Here is an 18,298-nt window from a genome sequence, read left to right as displayed (position 1 = left end):
GCCTGCTGTTAATTTTGTACAGCGAGGCAACCTGTTAGATCTCAATCCATGGCCTCTGTGATGTACGTATTCCCATGTGCTTTGTCTAAAAAACGTTAGTAATGACATGTGGGGATTTGAGTTGCCTCCATGACAACCAAGCCACATGTCTTGTTTGCTATTTCCTAGTAACAGAAAGGAACATCTTCCCTGCAGCTGCTGTTTAGGACTGGGTCCCGGTCACTATGGAAATCTAGATTGAGAGGATGTGGCTAAATTGCTTACCAGGTACAAGCGTGCTGATACATTGACAGTAAACTGTGTCATGGCCAATACATTAACGTATAGCAACTATGTTCCTAAAAGATTTTATTTCGTATTCTCTAGGTTCTATTACCCTATTATCAGGAGAGAGCAGTCCCTGGAAAAGGACATCGTGCTTGGTAAAGCAGAGAGACAGTGGGAACCAGGAAGACCCTTGACAAGATGGGTTGGCACAGTGGCTGCAGCAAAGGGCTCACACATAACAACAATTGTGCAGATGATGCAGGGCTGCATCGTGCTTCCTTCTGTTATATGCAGGGTTCCTGTGTGTGCCAGAATGGACTGAGCAGCCCCAAACAACAACTGCACCTTATTCTTCCCCATAAGCATATAGCCATCGCAATATTGTCATCCATCTCACGAGAAGGATTTGATATTACCCTTTTCAGTTATTAGGTCCGTTTTATTGAGTGAGTGGTCATGCTTTGTGGAGCTACTAAGAACAACAATATTTGATATTTTATCTTTTATGCTTATCAATAGCATGTACTGCATTGTGACTCATAAATCATGCAAAGCAGTGGGTTGTTTTCTGGGACCTAGTGCAGGAGGCTGAGACCCTCTGGTGGGAAGGCTCTTGAAATAACCAAGGTAACTCCAACTTCAATGGCATGGATGCAGTGAAGCTTCAGGGGCATCATTTGTGGATGCAGCGTGACTCAAAATGAGATGTGCTACAAACATCTATTAATCATTGGAATGTAAGATGTACGAAATATGGATCTCAGAAAGTTGCAAGTCATTAAAAAGTGAAGTGGGATGCGTGGAGATCAATATTCTAGGCATTAGTGAGCTGGAATGAACTGGAATTGGCCAAAGGACAAATATCGTCGACTATGCGAGGGATGATCTATTGAAGGGGAATGGCGTCACAGAGCATCTACAGATCACAAGTTGTTAACAACTTTAATGAGCCTTCCTCCAATCCTAATGCCACATGCTTCTTTGTATGGTCCAGCTTCTTGGACTATTTGCTCAGCATGGAGATTGAAAAGGGATGGAGGAAGGATACAACATCAACATATACCTTTCCTGACTTCAAATCACTTTAAACAAGTCTCTCTTGATCTCTAGCAGGGTTCACCAGAGCACAATTACGTCTTCTGGAATTCCCACTCATCCCACAGTTGTAACCAGATGACACAACCTTACATGCTGGAAGTGGAGAACTTGAAGCCTAATGAAGATCAAAGACTACGTACACACAGTCTCCAGTATGGATTCTATTCAACATAAATACAACCCAAATGCTCACAATTGGGCCAATAAAGCACCATCATGATAAATAGAAAAGATTGAGGCGGTCAAGGATTTCATTGTATTTCTCTCTGCAGTCAATGCCAATGAAAAGAGCAGTCAAGAAATCAAAGGGCATCTGCCTTGGGTAAACCTTTTGCAAAAGGCCTCTTTGAAAGTGTTCAAATGCAAAGATGTCACTAGGAGGACCAGGGTATGCTGATCCAACCCATTTCATATGCTTCATATACACGGGAGAGCTAGAAAAAGACTAGGAAAGAATCGATGCCTTTGAATGATGGTGTTGGTGGAGAACGTTGACTATACTATGCACTGCCAGAAGAACAGATCAATCTGTCGTGGAAGAAGCACAGCTAGACTGTTTCTTAGAAGCGAAGCTGCTGAGACTTTGCCTCTGGTACTTTGGATATGTGATCAAGAGGGATCAGTCCCTGGAGAAGAAAAGCATGCTTGGTTAAGGGTCATCTCTCAACAAGATGGACTACTGTGAGGAGGGTGCACCACTGGGCAGTATTGTGTTCTCTCATGAGCTCACGGTTGCTATGAGCCAGAACCAACTTGACAGCACATCACAACAACCATACATCCCAAACCCCCAAAAAAAGAACAAAAACAAAGCCAAACTCACTGCCATTCTGACCTGGAACTTTAAATCATTCTGAAAAGAGTGATCGTTACCTCAAGCTACTTAACCCACTACAGCAGAAGTGAGATAATTCTGTCTGGAGTGATGGAGATATTAAGGAAGAAATGGGTTTTGATATTGGCATCTTGAAGGAGGAGCATAAGTGTAATAAGCACATGGAATGAATAATGGACAACCAGGATAAAAAATCCCCGAAACAAGTGTCTGGGATACTGGCAGGAATGATGAGTAGACAATTAAGGTGATAACAGAGTCTTTTTAAAAAAGATCATTTTATTGGGGCTCATACAGCTCTTATCACAATCCACCCATCCATCGTGTCAAGCACATTGGTACATACGTTGCCATGATCTTTCCCAAAACATGTTCTACTTGAGTCCTTGGTATTAGCTTGTTTCTTTCCCCTCCACCCCCCTCATGAACCCTTGATAACTCATGAATTATTTGTTGATGTCTTACACTGACTGATGCCTACTTTCACCCACTTTTCTGCTGTGCATTCCCTAGGAGGGGGTTATATATAGATCTTTGGGATGTGTTCTTCCTTTCCCCCCCCCCCACTCTCCTGGTAGTGATACTCTCATTATTGGTCCTTAGGAGTTTGTTTGTTGTGAATTCCCTGTGTTCCAGCTTTTATCTGTACTAGTGTACGTGTTCTGGTCTAGCTGGGTTTGTAAGGTAGAATTGGGGTCATGATAGTGGTGGGGAAGGAAGCATTAAAGAACTAGAAGAAATTTGTTTCATTGGTGCTATACTGCACCCTGATTGGTTTGTCTCTTCCTTGTGACCCTTCTGAAAGAGGATATCCAACTGACTACAGATGGGCTTTGGGTCTCCACTCTGCCCTCCCCTTCATTCACATCAATATTGTTTTGTTTTTTGTTTTGGGTCTTTGATGCCTGATACCTGATCCCATTGACACCTCATGATCACAACAGGCTGCTGTGCTTCTTCCATGTGTGCTTTGTTGCTTTTCAGCTAGATGGCTGCTTGTTTACCTTCAAGTCTTTGAGACCCCAGATATTATACCTTTTGACAGGCAGGCACCATCAGCTTTCTTCACCACATTTGTTTATGTATCCATTTTGTCTTCAGCAATCGTGTAGGGAAGGTGGGCATCACAAAGTGTCAGGTTATTAGAACAAAGTGTTCTTGCATTGGGGGAGTACTTGAGTGGAGGCCCAATGTCAGTCTGTTACCTTGATGTTTAACATATAAATATGTGTACAAAAGGAGACAAAATAGAGCATGAATGCTTTCCACTGCCAGCTTCAGTGCGCTGGTACGGTTTCTCCCACGTTTTGATCTTCCTCGCTCTCCCCTCCACTGCGACTGCCCGATCTTTCAAGCATCATGCATTGTGATGTTTTTGCGCACTTTCTCTTGAACCCATAGTCCTCAGGGTAAATAAAAACTCAAGTTTTCAATTTCGGTAGAACTTGGAAAGGGGACGGAATATGGGGAAGATTTGGAAATATCGACTATTACAGCAAAAACAAACAACACCAAAACGGGACTGGCAGACAAACTTAAAAGTCGCTCGATTGTTCAAATTCGCAAAAGAACGATGTAAAGAGCAGTGATTACAGAGAGAAGGCGGCAGGGTAGTGGGTGAAGGTTTGCATTCCCCTAAAAAAATAACTTTAAAAGAAGTCATCATTTCTGTCACTCTGAGTAATCAAAGCGAAAACACCAAGATTCTATGAGCAAAAAAGTGAGCGCGGTGTCCAGTCTCCCACGGATGCCCTAGCTCTCCGGCCTTGGAGGAAAACTCGATCGTCCACATTCCCGGTTCTGAAGCCGGTTCCCAGGAACCAAGCCAGGAGGGGGAGGCGGCTCGGAAAACCAGGACACTGCACCGCGGGCGCTGCGGCGGGAGCGACTGGGAAACGCAGCGCTCGGGCAAGACCATTCCCACGTCGGGAAACGGTTCTGGAAACGTCTGGACCTGATGCGGCAGGAACCGAACGAGAAGGGTCGCGGGCCAAGGTCGCACGCCAGGAGGCGACGGGGCTTGGGCCTCAGCCCCCTCACCCGGGACTGCAAAACCGTCGTTTGTGCGCATGTCCCACGGGAGAAGGAGGCGAGATCTCCGCGGAGCGGGCGCTGACGAAGCTTCCCGGACCCTGGGGGCCGAGCCACGGGACCCGTCTCCCCGGACTCCGCGACGACGCGGGAGGGCGGACGAGCGCGCGCGCGCGCGGGCCCCGCCCCCAGGTGCACGCTCTTCGTGGGCACGCCTGCGCCTGGACGCGCGGGGCTGAGCGGCGGGCGCGCGCACGTCCACGGGGCGACCCACGCTCCCGCGCTCGGCCCGAGCCCGAAGGCCGTTCGCGGCGCCGCGCGCTCCTTGGCCCCAGGCGCGCCCCCGCCCCCACCGGGCCGCGAGCCTGCGCGGGCTCGGCGGGTGTAGCGGGGAGCGCACGCGCGCGGTCCCGCCTCACACAGCGCTGAGCTCCGGCTGCCGCGCGTTCTCCCCAGAGCGACCGAGTCCCAGCCTGACGGCCTCGCTGCGTCGGCCTTGAGGTAAGGATGGAGTCCCGGGCCGCGACCCTCGAAGTCCACTCGGGGGGAGCCCTCTGGGGGAACGAGGGGCGGCCAGAGGCGGGGGCGACGGGAGGGCGCTGAGGCCCTGGGGGTCTGAGGGGGACCCTTCCCCCTTCCCTGGACGTCCGAGAAGTGCGGTTTCGCCCCGTGCCTTGGGTGGGGGCGGGGAGGGGGGAGTGGGGATGCTCTGACCTGTCCAGGATGGTGGGTGGCCGGGTGGAGAGCAGGGGGCGCCCGCCAGGCTGCAGTGGACCCTAGTGAGCATGACGTGGTGGTGGTACCCATCCTGGGGATGTTGGCTAGCGAGGACTGGGTCAGAGACAGGGTCCCTCCCTAGAACGGCTGGATCCCATCGCGGGCACTCGTTATTCCCCCGGGGAGTTCGCGTGTGCTGGCGAGGAGTTCGGTGGGGAGAGGGAATTGTGAGGATTTCATGACTCGGGGTTTGGGGGTCTGGGTGGGTGGCGGGGAGAATGCCTGATTGCCCGACACCTCAAGATGGGCTGTCGCCGTAGCCGGGAGAGTGAGCTGGGCTGCGGGTGGCAGTGCCCATGAGAGGTGACAGCTGTCCCGCCGGCCAGAGGCGGGTGTCTGCTGAGCTTCCCTGGGCTCTGGCAGCTGAAAAATAAACAGCCGCATCCGGGAAGAAGGAAAACGCCTTCCGGAGAACATTCCAAGAGATGTGCGAGGTTGGAAGGGAGTAGGTGTTGGCTGGACCCCCAACTTCCAGGCAGGGTCCTTAGCACCCGCCTTCATCAGGAGGATAACCCTCCTGAAGGCGGAGGTCTAGGTCGGCCCTTTGGGAAACAGCTCTCAGAGAGATTAGGTGACTTACTAAGGGCTCAGTGAGCCAAAGAAGGGATGCTGGCAGTCCACTGTCAGAGGCTTTATCCACTCGTTGCCCTGTGGCTGCCCATCACAGAGTTAGGGCACTGGGGGCGGTGGAGGGGGGGCTTTGGTTTTCACCACACTATTGTTGCTAGTGTCCATCAGGTAGATTCTGACTTGTGGTGACCCCTGAGTGCAGAGTAAAACGGCTCCAAAGGTTTTCATGGCTGTGACCTTTCATGGCAGCAGCTCAGCAGGTCTGTCTTCCAAGTTGCCTCTAGGTGGGTTCCAACTGCCACCCTTTGGACCAGAACCCAGGGACTCTTAAACTCTCACTAGCAAAGCATTAATCTGTGGGTCTAGGTTGTGGAAGTGTATTTCCCTTGAGAGGGTCCTGCGGTGTACAAGATGGATTCTGGCTGGGAGGGACACTGAGAGGAATCAGCATCCTTACTGAGAAAGTATCCTGGGCCAGGAGGAAAACGGAGCACCCATCCGACTCCATGATAACCTCAGTGGAATCCTGTTAGCAAGTGCACAATCAGCCCATCAGAGATTAGACATGTTTTCTTTCTTAGTTCTCCTGCAAGTGGACTTGCGAGTAGGTACGTTGTGCTCCCATATGTTAACACCAGATCCTAGCTGATGCCTTTGATTTGATTCCACCTAGAAGGGCCTCATAGGAATTTCAAGGCCGTAATCTTTATGGAAGCTATCATACCTTCTTTCCCCTCCCTGAGGAGCTGCTTGTGGGTTTGAACTACCAGCCTTTTTGGTTATCTACTGAGCTCTTAACCACTGCGTTAACAGGGCACCTTCTCTATGTGTTAGACTGTATTTAAACTCACACCCTTCATTGTTGTGCCTGGACCTCTATCCAGGTGATTTGGTGAGTCATGTCTGTGGCAGGGATCTTGGCAGAGGCCCCTGTCTGTAAATTCCCTAATAAAATTGAGATCTGATCAACCTGACCTTTTCGTTCCCCCCCCCACCCCCCACCCCACTCAAGTTCTGATCTGTGCCTCTGAGGGCTGCTACTGGCATGGTTGTGACATTCCTTTCCAGCAGGGAATGGGTGGGGCAGAGGGGGCAGGGGAATCTTACATTTAGGATAGAAGCAAATTTATGAATGCATTACATTAATTGAATCAAGTGTCCTTTAATATGCCAAATAGTATGCCACATGCTGAGAGAGGTTACTTGGTAACATGGTGACCCGAAACAAACAGTGCTAAATGCTTCCTGACCTTTCCACAGCATTCTCACTGGATGCTTTTCAGAAGTAGCCTGCTAGCTGGTTCTTACTAGTCCTAATGCTCATTGAAACTTGTTCAGCACCATAGCAACATGAAAGCCTGCACCATCTGAGCAGAAGGCCTGTGGATAACGTGGATTGGCTAGGGTGGAAAGCCAGGGCGCTTCCCTCTATGTTGAAAACATCGAGATAAATATCATTTACATTCTTTGCCTTTGAGTTCAACCGAGCACCTTTTACAAGATGAGAATTTTAACTACAATCTCAACTGTGGCTGAAATTGATACGAAGTAGCTTTGGGAAATGATTGCTAATTGGTGGAGTGTGGTAAAAGAGTACATAGAGGAAGTTCTTGGAAAAAATTCCATTATCTTTAAAAGTTTTTTATTTTAATTAATAACTGATTTTGCTGGGGGCTATTACAACAGCCTCTACATCATTTGTATCAAACTCATTTGTACATATGTTGCCATCAACATTTCCAAACATTTTCTTTCTGCTTGAACCCTTGGTATTAGCGCCTCTTTTTTGCCCTCCCTCTCTCACCCTCATGGCCCATTACCTTTTAATTCTTGTTTTTCTGTGACCTTTTTGAAGCCCCGGATTCATTGTGACTGCTGCTTCCATTATGCTGATTGTGGATCCAAATAAAATGAAATCCTTGAAAAATGCAATAATTTATCCTCTTAAATTCAAAGGTTTGATAGAGTGCTTTTATTGAGTTGGACAGGAGTCTTTTCAAGACATCTGCTAGATATGTTCTTAAACTTTCAAAAAAAAAAACCCAAACCCCTTTATAATTGTAGTCAGAGTCCATTTAAACATTTGCGTTTCAGCATTCTGATGGGAACCGAGTTTATTCAGTGTAGGAAGAAATGCTAAGTTGAAAACTACTTTGTGATCCTTTTATAAAGTGTACAAGGATATCTTCACTGGTTTAGGTAGGTGGATAGAAGGAATAGTGGGAGATTTTGAACTTTTTTTTCTTGATTGCTTTAGTTTTTCCAATAAAGTAGGAATCTATGTCACTATTAGAGAGTAATGAAGCAAGTAGCAGTTTTGGAGATTTGGGGACTGGGAGACCGAACAGATTAAAGAAAGAAGTGATTACGAGAAAATTAAACAACCATTCTTCAGCCTGAACATTTCAATAGAAGTAATACAAGTCCTTGTGGTACTATGCTAACCATAGTACCAGTTCACATGTATCAGATGCTTTGAGGGAGAAAGAAGAGGATCTGCCTCCCTGAAGATTTACTGTCTCAGAAACTCTAAAAAGTATTTACAAATTGGCCTTATAACCACAAGGTCAGCAGGTGGAAACCACCAGCCACCCAATCCAAGGGAGAAAGACAAGGCTTTCTATTCCCATAAAGTGAGTTTCAGAAACCCACAGGGGCAGTTCTACCCTGTCCTAAAGGGTCACTATGAGTCAGAATTGATGCAGTGGCGCTGAGATAGGTTTGAGATGTATGGGAATGAATTGATGGTAATGATGGAGTGGTGGGTAGAGTCCGCACGAGTACCCTTTGCCCCCCATTCACTCTTAAGCCTTCATCATTCAACAGTTACTCTTGTTCTTTATACAAGTTATTCCCTTTAGGGGGTCTGTGCTCTACTGTCTACCTTGAACTTCCATTTCATTGTTCCCCAAACCCTTTTCCCAATTATATGAAATTATATACATTAGATTGTATCTATCTGCAAAGTAATCAACAGTGTGTAAATTTCTTTTTCATGTTTGGTGCAGAAGTCTTTCAGTAAATGTTCATTAAATGACTATGCCACGCGCCTCACTTCCCTTCCATGTCTACCTTTCCTCTGTAGCAGAGTGCGACAAACTTACTGTGTAGAGCCAGATAGTAAATATTTTAGGCTTTGCAGGCCCTATGGCCTCTGTCTCAATTACTTAACTGTGTCTTTGCAGCACAAAAACAGCCATAAGTAATAAGCTAGCTAAAGAGCATGGCTAAATTCCAGTATAACTTTATTTCTGGGCATTCAGGCTTTAATTTCATATAATTTCCATGTGTCACATAATAGTATTTATTCTCTCATTTTTTTAACCACTCAAGGATCTAAAAGTCTTTCTTAGCTTGTGGGTGTTACAAAATTAAGTCAGATTAGATTCAGACCTCCCCCCTTTCTTTTCAGTTGCAGAGCCTTGATCTAGAAGGACTGTCAGCAAATCTTAAAAGAATTTGCAAGAAGATGACGATAGTTATAATACACCCACTCCTTACTTAATGACTATCTTGATGCCAAAATTTTGCATTTAAGACAATAGTAAAAAATACACCGTCATCTTGTTTTGAGCATTAACAAAACACATTTGGATACAAACAGCCTGGGAATCCTATGGAGCAGTATTGTCCTTTACAATTTGCTGTGAGTTGGAATCGACTGGACAGCATTTTTTCCCTGATGCTGTGTATTGAGTGTTTTTAATCGCAAAAAAATTTGAATAAGGCACTTGTAATGTTAGATAAATGGATTTATATTGGACAGACATTGCTAAGAAAAGCAGTCTTTTTAACAAAAGCATTTAAGTACTGTCAATTTTAAAATGTTTATATAGTTTTCAGATTCCTCATTTTCTTTAAAATAAACTTAAAGGTCTAAGTAATTTTTTCCCTAATAGTTGTTTTTAAAAGTCATGCAGCAGACAACATGGGGCCATATCTGATTTCTTTTGGCTTCCCTTTTGGCAAGAGGCAGGTGTCAGACATGGCTCCACGCCCCCTCCTTTACCTACTCTGATACCAACTGGTCCTCCCATGGCACTCAATTATTTGGGGTTTGATAACTGGTTACAATGGCCACACAGAACTCACAGACAAAATTCACAATTATAGAGGTTTATAATGAAGTTCATAGGTTACCATAGATCAGAATAAGCACACAGCAAGGACACAGTCATTGGTCCTCAGCGACATCCCCCTTCAGCCAGCAGGCAAATCCCTTAGATCCTAAGCTTTTCAGCCTTGGCTTCCATAGACTAAGATGTCAGCCTGTTCTGTGTCATAGTCCCATAGTCTTGGTGTTGTTCCTCTTGCTCTGTCCGGTGGTCTTCACTCCATAGTCCAGTGCCTCTGGTCTCAGCCTCCGCCACTTCAGACAGAGCTCTGGAATGGGATCTTCTGGTGGGCCTGGGCTTTCTCTCTGCTGTTTCAAAGATGGCTCGTTCTCAGAGCTGTAGGTGGGTGCTAACAAAAACCACCAGTCCCTTCTATTAGTAGCCCACATGTCCTAATTGCATGGTCCCATCCAGTCATTTGGTAACAGTTACAGATAAGTGGGGAGAAGAGACATATTAATACATTTCACTCTATCACAGGTAATGTAGTTAATAAACATGAGCTATGTTTCATAGCACTGGCATATGCTAATCAATACGGAATATCTTACATCATTTGAAGCCTTGTTGTGTTTTAGTTGTTTGCTTTCAAGACCATCTTCTAATATATGTTGCAAAAGAAAAAGTTTATCTGAATTGTCCACTCAGAACACTGCTAAAAATGTAATGCTATATGATCCTTTTTACCATTTCCAACTTTCCTCCCGACTTTTATAGTGAGAGAACTGGATGTGGTCCCATCAGTACTGCCTTCTGTTCCCATATAGCACAAAACCCAAACTTACTGCCATCCAGTTGATGCCGACTCATAGTGACCCTATAAGACAGAGTAGAATGGCTCCTGTGATTTTGTGAGACTATAACTCTGTACAGAAGTAGAAAACCTTGTCTTTCTCCCATGGAGCAGCTGGTGGATTTGAACTGTTGACCTTGTAGTTAGCAGCCCAATATGTCACCATTATACCACCAGGGCTCTTATAGGTAGCTGGCATTAAATGTGTTTGTAGATTGTATGGTTCTGACTTAATAGCAGCACTATGTACTACATGCAAATAATCAGAAGCTGGATTATATGAAGAAGAATGTGGCGTCAGAATTGGAGGAAGGCTTATTAACAACTTGTGATATGCAAATGACACAATTTAAAAAATCATTTTATTGGGGGCTCATACAACTCTTCTCACAATCCATACATACATCAATTGTGTAAAGCACATTTGTACATTCATTGCCTTCATCATTCTCAAAATATTTGCTCTCCACTTAGGCCCTTAGCATCAGCTCCTCATTTTTCCCCATTCCTCCCCACTCTCCCCCTCCCTCATGAACCCTTGATAATTTATAAATTATTGTTTTGTCATATCTTAAACTGTCCGATGTCTCCCTTCACCCACTTTTTTTGTTTCCATCCCCCAGGGAGAAGGTTATATGTAGATTCTTGTAATCGGTTCCCCCATTCTACCCAACCCTGCCGGTAACGCCACTCTTCGCACGGGTCCTGAAGGGATCATCTGTCCTGGATTCCCTGTGTTTCCAGTTCCTATCTGTACCAGTGTACATCCCTGGTCTAGCTAGATTTGTAAAGTAGAATTGGGATCATGATAGTGGGGGAGAGGGGTTGGGGAAGCAATTAGGAACTAGAGGAAAGTTGTATGTTTCATTGTTGCTACACTGCACCCTGACTGGCTCATTTTCTTCCCGCGATCATTCTATAAGGGGATGTCCAGTTGCCTACAGATGGGTCTTGGGTCCCCAATCTGCACTCCCCCTCATTCACAATGATTTGATTTCTTGTTCTTTGATGCCTGATATCTGATCCCTTCGACACGTTGTGATCACACATGTTGGTGTGCTTCTTCCATGTAGGCTTTGCTGCTTCTGAGCTAGATAAACGACACAATTTTGCTTGCTAAAGGTAAGGAATTGAAGCACTTGCTGATGAAGATCAGGGACTTCAGCTTTGCGCATACATTGCCATCATTTAAAAAATATTTTCTTTCTACTTGAGCCCTTGGTATCCGCTCCTCTTTTTCTACCCTCCCTCTCCCCAACCTCCCAATCTCGTGACCCCTTGATAAATCATAAATTATAATATATATATTTTGTATGTGTAATTATATATATCTTATACCATCTGCTGTCTCCCTTCACCCACGTTTCTGTCGTTCATCCCCCTGGGGGGGAGATGTTAATCCTTGGTCACTGTGATTGGTTCCCCCTTTCTCCTCCTACTTAGCTCCTACCCTCATGGTGTCAGTGAGGGGATACCTTGTCTCGTAGTAGGACCGACCCTACAGTCCTCTTTGTGCCTTGGCTGCTCTGAACAGGAGTGCTGTCCTCGGGGCTTGGTGGGCCAAGATGCGGTCCACTTTCTTTCCCTTTTAGCTTGCTCCCCTGTGGCTGGGCAAGCATGCCCCTCTCCCCGGGTTGTTTCTTCAGTGCAGGCCTCTGCAGTGCAGTCGTCTCAGGAGGAGGCTGATGTCGCTGTGATTGGGGCCGGCCCTGGTTTCTCTATATTTTCATGCAGAAGAGCCCAGCCTGAGTTTTCTCTGCATCTTGTTGTTAGTTGCCATGGAGTCCAATTTTTGGTGATCAAATGTCCTTTTCAAATTAGAACTGTTTAGACACTTTGGGTTGGGTGGGTGGCAGGAGTGGGAAAGCAGAAAAATAGATTCATTGTTGAGTCTGGTTCTGAAAACTTGATTACAGACGTTATTGCTGAAGAGAACATTTACTTTAAAATGTTTGTGAAGAAAATCAATATTAAGAATACCGTTTTTAACTGTTCAAGTCAGATTTATTATGCCTTTGATCTTCTGTACTCATCTCCCCAATGCTCTCTGTTCAGTAACAGTTAAACTTCTCCAGTTTTCTCCAATGCATGCTGGACCCGATCTGGCTTTCAACAGTTTCTGTATGTTTGCTTTGTTTTGTTTTTGTATGTTCTTATTAGGGTGTATATCAGAGGTGTTATGTCAATGCAGGTCACCTTCTCTAGTTGTGTTATATTTTTCTGGTTTCTTGGTATATGAAACTCAGGATTGATTAACCTATAAGGACAGCCAGTAGAACAAGGGTTTTGGAGGGAGGCTGGAGGATGGGGGTGAGGAGAGGGAGGTGGTGTACAGTAGTGGTGGTGGGGTAAAAGGGAGACAATGTCAAGGAGTCCAGGAAGAAAAAGAATGTTTGAAAACATTGTGGTGGCAATTGCACAATTCTGCTTGACATGATTGGACTATGGAATGATATTATGTATTAACTCCCTGTAAATAAATAAAAAAAGGACGAATACCATTTTTAAAAATCAGTTAGCCACACCAGCGGTTTTACACTGTGAAAAAAGCCCAATTGCATTGTTGTCTTTCAGAAGTTCTGTCTTAATTAGTTTGAATAGATAGGCATTCAGGATTTTTGAAATTTAATTTTAGACTAAAAGCTTTTAAATAAAATTACCAAATTGTTCAGGTCAGCCATAAGAGTGATTCATAGATAAAATTTCATAATAGAGCTTTGTTTTCCTTTTATCGTTTTCTTGTCTTTGACCTTTTGACATTCTGGAGGGTTGCTTTGCATCGGTCATTAGTCTGTCTCACTAATTTACCTTCAGTGCACCTACTCCGATACATCTGTTGAGGCTTTGGACTTCTATCAGCCTATTATTCCCTTTTGAAATTCTCTAACAATTTTCCCCTTAATTGCCTATTTCTTTTTTCATGAATATGCTATTCTCCAATCTTCCTCTGAGGATACTAATTAGATCACTTTTTTATACAGTAAAAATCAACATACATGAACAATTTGTTGTGTATTAGACACCACTTTCAGCTTTATACATTCTTTGATCCTTTTTAACAATCTCAAAGTATGGGTATAATTTTTGCTCCATTTTACAATAGAGAAAAATAAGGCACAGCAAAGTAAAAAAAAATTCTCCAGTGCCTCATTGCTTATAAAAGCCAATGCCATGATTCGTGTCTAGTTAAGTTTGGCCCCAGGTCATACTCTTAACCACTAAACTAGACTACTTTAGACATGCTGACATCTAATACTTATTGATTTAATTGGCATGTCTTCCTTAGTGTTTTTACATAAATATTTACTTATTCCATTTTATGTACTGAACTTTGTACTTGAGATTCCCTTTCAACATATTTGAAATACTTTACTGTAGCCAACTCTCTTTGACTGTGTGTAAGTGCTATGGTAGGAGGTATTCTGCCAAGTATTGTCTAGCAGGCTCCTGAGGGTTTGTTCTGGTTGGATGCCATCCATTGAATTTTGTCACCTCTCCATTTAAATACCCACACCTACTCTTCCAGGGTGAGTGCTGGAATTTTATTTGGTGGGTCAGACTTTTCTCAACAAGGTGTTGTTTTAATTCAGAGTAGCAATCTTTTAAAAATACCAAAATAAAAGACAGACGTGGTATCTCCTTTTTAGTTATTAAATACATTGTTAGCTCGGCTTATCTCTGTGTTTGTGGATCTCATTTGGAAGAGATGGACTAGAGAAGATGATAAGGGAAGGTAGTTCAGCTTTTGACATCAGATTGATGAGCTGGTGACAGACAACATGTAGAGTATTTCCTGAGAAGCCTGCACACAAAGTGGTCCTGCACAGTACAACTAAGGTAGAAGGACCAAATCAGTGTACCTATAGAACAGAGTGTGGGTCTGAAAAGAAAACCGCAGGACCGCACCTTTTGCTTGGGTGATACTGTTAGGACTTTGTGCTTTAGAAGAGAGAAGACATAGACTAAGGGCTTAATAGAGACTGAAGTGAGTTCTGTGAATCATCGTTGTAATCTTCTGCAGAAAAAATTTCCTTTTTAATATTATTTTGAATTTAAAATTTTACATTAGATCTTAATTTTTTATTTGCCTGCAAACTCAAACTCACACCATTGAGTATTGATTTTAACTCATTTGCAGAACAGACAGCCTCATCTTTCTCCCATGGAGCATGTATTGGGTTTGAACTCTCACCCTGTAGTCACAGCCTACTGTCTAATAGACAGTGCCACCAGCACTCCCTAATACTCCCACTGTGGCGTTCCTGACCAGTGCCCACCGTGAACAAGCTCAGCTGCTAACTGAAAGGTTGGAGGTTTGAGGCCACCCAGAAGTTCCCAATGAAAGCCTTGATGATCTACTTCTGAAAATCAACTGTTGAACAAACTGCTGTGCAGGTGGAGCCACTGTGAGTCAGGATGGACTCAGTGACAGCAACGTGTGTGGGGAATACACACTCCCATTAGTGTGATTGAGATTCTGCACAAACTAGAGAAGGAGACAGTTGTTTGTACTCTTATTTGCATTTCATTTGCTCATGAGCCAAAAGATTTTCTTTCTCCCCATTTCTTCTGTGATATCTTCTTTTCCTTCTGTACAAGCCCCTTTCCAGTAAGGATTGCCTTGATGGCAGGAGAGCTCATGTGTGGGTTAATATGACACGAACCCTGTAAGTATGGCAATGTATATCGGGGACCTTGATAATCCTCAGCAGTCTCAATGACCAGAGAATCTACATCTAAGCCCTTACTTTTAGCATTACTCTCTACTTTTAAATATATGCAGCAGAAATTTACCGCATTCTCTTGGGGGCTACTCTGTCCAACTACATTGTTTGACCTAGGTATGCCTACCAACTCCACCTACCATTGTAATCTTGGAACAGCATGCATGCTTTTGTAATGAGAAATCATTCATATATTTGGTGGCTTATGGGATATACACCCCCATGATGACCTGGGTATTTTCAGAGGTGGTGTTAAAATGGTCCTGAAGATTTGAACTTCCGATTTTTGTTTAGTTTTGTTTTGGGGATCAACTGAATAATTAGCTGTTTCAAGAGATAATTACAGGTCTTTCACTGTAAGCGAGCTAGTCGGGCTTTTTTTTTTTTGAGTGGGGGTTATATGTACCTCTTTATTCTGCCCCCTTTCAACTTGGAAAGTTCTTCCTTTTTAAAAGAAATATGGACCGCTTCACAAATTTGAGTGTCATTCTTGCGCAGGGGCCATGCTAATCTTCTCTGTATCATTCCCACTTGGAAAGTTCTTGAGCATTATGACCATGGACTTAAAGACATACAGATCTGTTTCATTGGCCTCAGATTCCTTGAGTTGTAGAGGGGGACAAAATCTGATTCTAAATAGTGTAAGTGGAAGCGAAAGTATATTGGAAGGATAATAAGGTGTATCATATTCTCCAAGGGATAAATACCAAGTTTCCCGCACAGATTACCAGATACCTTTAGGAATATCTCAGTTGCAAGAATTTATGAACATTTCTCCATGCTGTCATTAATGTAACTCAGTTACTGCGATTCTGTTTCTGGACCCTTATAAATTCCATACTGTCAGTAAAGACAAAAAAAATACAGCTTAGTGGTGGTGGTGGTGATGGTAGGCATGAGGAAGAGGGGGAGGGTTTTGTTCTGCTCTCAGAAGGTCTTACTCTAGGAGTAGGGGCTCTGGTGTCACCGCTTAGGTTTGCTGACCATGAGGCTGGTGGCTCAAACCCACCAGTTGCTCCATGCAAGAAAGACAAGGCTGTCTGTTCCCCCACAGAGTTACAGTGTTGGAAACAGGGAGGAGCAGTTGTACTCTGTCCCATAAGGTCATTAAAAGTTTGAATTGACTTGATGGCAATGGTTTCGGTTTTGTGAATTTACTAAGAATGGTATTTATAGTTTAAGTTATTCCAACAAGGCTGATAGCAGTTCTCAATGGAGGAAGGATACATTGAGTCTAACAGGTGTCTATTACCTAAAAATGAAGAATTAAGCATGTAGCATTCAATTTGAATGAATTATTTAGTGGTGCCTTGGAAATCAGTGTGTTTGCCAGAGAATTTGAGAATGGTTAACTGCTGTGTTGATTAGTGTTACTGTATTTGCTTTGTAACAAATTATCTGTGAAAGTGGCGGATCTTTCCTTCTACTTAGTCTTTACCTGACAACCAATTACAAGGCTATTGGAAGAATTTTAATTAATATATTTTTCCAAACCATTTAATTAGGCGCTAATCCAGACAGCATACCATTCCATAGTTAGTCATATCAAGCAGTGGTATCCAGTTGTTACCAAAATCAGTTTCAAAACATTTCCTTCCTTCTTGTACTCGTTGATATCAGCTCCCCTTAATCCCTCTCACCCCTGCATCCCCCTGAAGCCTCATTCTTATTGTTGTCTCCATAGATTCACCTATCCTGAGTTTCATATACCAAAAAACATAGAAAGACATGTAACAGGGTCAAGAAGGCCACCAACTGTGAAAAAATACAACAGAGATAATCCCAATATGAAAAAAACAAAAAACTCACAGAAAATATTAAAAATCAAATCAAGTCCAAAGTGTATTATAAGGGAGATCAAAGGACAATGCTTCAACCATTCAAGTCAGATTCATCATTTTAATCTCCTATAGTCATCTCTCCAATACTCTGAAAACCAGGTTATTCTCATCCCTCAAATATGGTTAGAAGGAACTCACCGGAGGCTAATTTTTAATGCATCCTCCACTCTTGCCTAGTTTTTTTTAAAAAGAGGCTTAGATTTATTGTTTTATATTGTTTAGTGTTTTTACTGTATGTCTAATTTTCATAGCTTTCTAAACTTATGTAAACACTACCTATCAATGGGAAAATAGAGAAACACACCAAGAAAGCAAAAGTAGTTCTTAATTGCATTATTAAAGTGTTTTTAGATATTTTCTAGTCTTTCTTCTCAGTATAAAAGAAGGGTGCTTATTTAAGCCAAACTTTAATTATATATGTTTGCCTTTTTGGAGAAGATACACTACCTCTTAACAGATTGCCTTTTGTTCTTTACCTAGGTGGAGTCTGTTGGCTGGTTTGGAGCAGGTTGTCCTTGGTTTAGAGGAGATTCACATCAGTGGTTCCATTAGGCAGGCTTCTGTCAAACCAGGCAGCGCCAGTAGCTCTAGAAGGTGTCTTAACAGGACCTTTTTTGTTTCTTAGCTGCCCTCCCACTTGGGCTGACATCCTAGGTTACTGGGATATGCACATGGGAGCTAGAGGCCTTGGAGGGTGCACTGGAAACTCTGACTGCTTGACTGTAGACTCTAGCTTTACTGTACTGTGAAGGATTGAGAGGTTCCATGAAATCATGTGTAATCATTTTACATTACTCTTTGTATGGAGGCACCCCAGTTTTCTTCTTATAGAACATTCACCTTACCTACATTAAAAAAAATTCATTTAGCTTGCTTTTTAAAAAATGGAAATGATTGAATTTAAAAAGTTATAGTTTAAGTATAATAATTATGACCCAAATCCCAGTCCACCACTATTGAATTGAGTCCAACTCATGAGATCCTGCATAGGGTTTCTGAGACTGTAAATCTGATGAGAACAAATAGGCTCATCTTCCTCCCATGAACGACTGGTGGGTTAGCCCATTGCTGGATCCACAGTGCCACTAGGGCTTCCTGATAGTACAGAGGTTAATGGGAAATCAAAGTGCCCAGGAAAAATAACAGTTTAGTGCCTTTAAGATTTGTGGGCAGTCAGGATCATCATAACATGCAATCTGCTTTTTTGCTTAATGGAAAATCAGCTACTTCTGTGATAATGGCAGCTC

At 43.5% G+C, this 18,298-nt stretch overlaps 1 protein-coding gene and 1 non-coding gene across 2 annotated transcripts in view; one reads left to right on the top strand and one right to left on the bottom strand.

Annotated features, from left to right (window-relative positions):
- Positions 1-4,524: 4,524 nt before the first annotated feature.
- Positions 4,525-18,298, top strand: part of ABCA5 (ATP binding cassette subfamily A member 5) — a 96,437-nt gene continuing 82,663 nt past the window's right edge. The window contains exon 1 of the mRNA XM_075562150.1: positions 4,525-4,732. The gene's annotated coding sequence lies outside the window, so the exon portion shown is untranslated. The remainder of the gene's footprint in view (positions 4,733-18,298) is intronic.
- On the bottom strand, positions 15,664-15,770 carry LOC142460415 (U6 spliceosomal RNA). Its single transcript, XR_012786626.1, has one exon. It is a non-coding gene; the product is annotated as a U6 spliceosomal RNA (small nuclear RNA).

Source organism: Tenrec ecaudatus, chromosome 10 (genome assembly GCF_050624435.1).
Source record: "Tenrec ecaudatus isolate mTenEca1 chromosome 10, mTenEca1.hap1, whole genome shotgun sequence".
Lineage (NCBI taxonomy): Eukaryota > Metazoa > Chordata > Mammalia > Afrosoricida > Tenrecidae > Tenrec > Tenrec ecaudatus.
This window is presented reverse-complemented; position numbering and strand designations above follow the sequence as displayed.